Source organism: Euprymna scolopes, chromosome 31 (assembly GCF_053919585.1).
Source record: "Euprymna scolopes isolate OS-2025 chromosome 31, ASM5391958v1, whole genome shotgun sequence".
Taxonomy (NCBI): domain Eukaryota; kingdom Metazoa; phylum Mollusca; class Cephalopoda; order Sepiida; family Sepiolidae; genus Euprymna; species Euprymna scolopes.
The window spans coordinates 66,279,317-66,283,275 of NC_136512.1; positions in this window are offsets into that span (position 1 = coordinate 66,279,317).

Genomic DNA, 3,959 nt, shown 5'->3' on the forward strand with positions numbered 1-3,959 from the left:
ATGTAGTTGCAACCATACATTATCAAGTAAGTGAAAATATACACACACACAAACACACACACACATACGTACACACACACACACATATATATATACACACACACGTACACACACATATATATACACACACATACATATACATACACACGTACACACACATATATATATACACACGTACCCACACACACACACATATATACACACACACATATATGCACACGTACACACACACATACACACACGCACACACACATATATATGTATGTATATATATATATGTAATTTTTATTTTCTTTATGTAAATATAGTCATACCTTGCTACGATGCCATGGCATAAAGAGGTTTCTTCCTTTTTCTCTCTTTTTCTATAATCCTTATTGACCTGATATTGTACTGAAGTTCTCATGTAACTTTATTCTTTAGCTTTATAATTCATTCTATGCATGCACATATATGTATATATAAAGATACACATATGTGTGTGTGTGTATTTGAGATTTTCTCAACTTTATATAGCGAGAAAATAACTTAACTCTCCCTCCCCCCCTCTCTCTCTCTCTCTCTATATATATATATATATATATATATATATATATATATATATATATATATATATATATATATATATATATATATATATATATATATATATATATATAAAGTTGAGGTCTTTTATCACTCTGACTCTGACATTGATATTAAAAAGCTTATATTGATATTAAAAGCGTGTGTGTGTGTATATATATATATATAGTAATTTATAAAATATATATGGCGATTACACTGAATATTCTGCGTTTCATCCACTGTAGGATTCGTCAGGCTTATGCGCATAAGCCTGACGAATCCTACAGTGGATGAAACGCAGAATATTCAGTGTAGCTTAATCGCCATATATATTTTATAAATTACTAACTAGCTCTACCTACGTATTGAGCACTTTTGAAGTAAATACTTAAAGTTTACGCATAAATCTATACTTTAGTATATTAAATTTGTGTGAGTAAATGAAGTAGTTATATATATATATATATATATATATATATATATATAACTACTTCATTTACTCACACAAATTATATATATATATATATATATATATATATATATATATATATATATATATATATATATATATATATATATATATATATATGTATATCTTGGCAGTACTTAGCAAACGAAGATTGTATGAAGGGGGTTGTCCACATATATATATCGGGTTGTTGCATAAGTTTCCGCCGTTTCATAAAAATTTTGTTCTGGCAAAGTTTTATATAGCTCTAGAAAGCACGCGTTTTGTTGTTCTACTAGATAATGGTCACTGTTTTTTGCTCATATAATTTTTTTCTCGTTTTTCAGAACCGTCAAATGGATTGTCAAGTAAATAAAAAATCGCTTTTTCGACAACCCCTTTTTTCGCCTTTAATCAAGTACAAAAAAAGCGAGTGAAGTAAGTGATCAAGATATTTGTGCCGTTTATGAAGAAAACGTGGGTTTGTATTACTGTACACATAGATTCGAAAAAGTTGTCAAAAACAAATATATAACAAATAAATGTTATCAAAGGCAAGATAAGTTACTTTTCTACCAAACTGGATATATTTTTTGTGTTTTTATTCAATGTAACATATTTATTCAGCTCGAAAAACATACAGTGTTTACCGATGTATTGGAAAATTCAAGATGGCGTCTCACACCCTCTTTAACACCGTAAGTTTGGGAAAAGGTGTTATAAATAAAAAACTAAACAAAATACGATTAAAAACCCGCCGAATATATGTCAACCTATTTCACGGTAACATATATTGAGCGAGTTTTGAACAGTATTTTATCCGGTTTTTTTATTTATAACACCTTTTCCCAAACTTACGGTGTTAAAGAGGGTTTGAGACGCCATCTTGAATTTTCCAATACATCAGTAAACACTGTATAGTTTTCGAGCTGAATAAACATGTTACATTGAATAAAAACACGAAAAATATATCCAGTTGGGTAGAAAAGTAACTTACCTTGCCTTTGATAACATTTATTTGTTATATATTTGTTTTTTGACAACTTTTTCGCATCTATGTGTACAGTAATATAAACCCGAAAACGTTATAGCTGCGAGAACTGTTTGAGATTGGTTTATTAGATTCAAACATGGTAATGTTTACCTCATTGTCGCTCCTCGTTCCGGAAGACCTGACAAGATAGACGAGGACCAACTCAGGATTCTTTGGGAAGAAGATAGGCATCAGACACGTAGAGAATTGGGTGAAAAGATGGCGTGTGATTTTGCGACAATTTCACGCCACTTTCAGTCGATGGGATTCACACAACTTGGAGTTTGGATTCCACACGAACTTATGTTGCTATTAAAATTCTTTGATTTTCTTTAAGAAATAACAACAGGAATTTATGCAACACACACACACACACACACACACACACACACACACACACACACACACACACACACACACACACACACACATATGTATATAGGTATTATATATATACGTATATAATACCTATATATATATATATATATATATATATATATATATATATATATATACATACAGGGTGGCCCAAAATAAGGGTCCTATCTTTAAATATAATCATATATATATATAGAACCCTTATTTTGGCCCACCCTGTATATATATATATATATATATATATATATATATATATATATAGGTAGTATATACGTATATATATACATACGTATATATATATGTGCATATATATATATATATATATATATATATATATATGTCAGGTCATGTCATATGCTACTGGTACCATGTAACCCAGTACTACCTGCCTCATGGTTGGGTCACCGGCGACTAAACTGGTTCCCCCACCAGACTTGTTTGGTGAGGAGGGTGGCTAGTCTCCCTGAAGGATTAAAAACAAGACCTTCCAAAGGGCGAATGAACTCTTTTTCTGGGTCAACGGTCAACTAGCACCGTGTATATTTGTGTGTGTGTGTGTGTGTGTGTGTGTGTGTGTGTGTGTGTGTGTGTGTGTGTGTGTGTGTGTGTATTGGGGTGGAGAGGGCTCCCGTAAGCCGTGATGAAGGCAACCTTTCTAGGAGAAGCAAATCTCTGATTTATAAAAACCATAAAGCGGAAGACCAGTACCCGCATTAAGCTGGTCTGCAGTTTAATTTGTTGCTGGTTATCTTGCTCTTGCTGTTGCTGGATCTCAACATGTTGAACCGAGAGAGAGACTTAGCTGTCGTACAAAGCTAAGACTCTGTAACATCATATTTGTATAGATACTCCCTCAGACATTTGGGCTCATGGATTTTAAATGTCTAAGGGAGTGGCACTCGTCTGACAAGACGTAGCAATCATCATCATATATATATAAAGAGAGAGAGAGATGTATATATGTATGCATGCACAGGGTGTCTCAAAAATGTACTCATACTTACGATAAAACCTTTATTTATTAACATAGAATGAAATGGAATTTATTCGAATACAGAAGATAAATATAACTGCTTGAGACGAAGTAGGTTCTTTCTATACTCGGATTTCGCCGCGGTTTGCTTGATCTGTGTTAGTAAATAGATTTTCTTGTGTGTGGCGCGGTTGCTCAAGTGGCAGAGTACTCGCCTCGCACGCAAGAGATTCATGTTTCGAGTTCGGATGTGTTCAATTAATAACCCCAAATTAGAGTATAACTCGAGTCATGGATTTCCGGTTTGTTGGCTTTCATAGCTCGTGTGAGCTGCAACGTTGCTTGACTGTGGAAATAACTTTATGAAAATGCATAAAAATGAATACGAAAAATATAAAATTTTATAACTTTTCTTTATTTGGTGACGTGCAGTATTCGAAAATGTTATTATGGAAACAAAAAAATTAATTTTTTTTTTACAAGATCGAAATTTTCGATCGCATCTTCGAGCTTCCTTCTTACATATAGTGATATTTGAATACAATGAATCAATAAATATT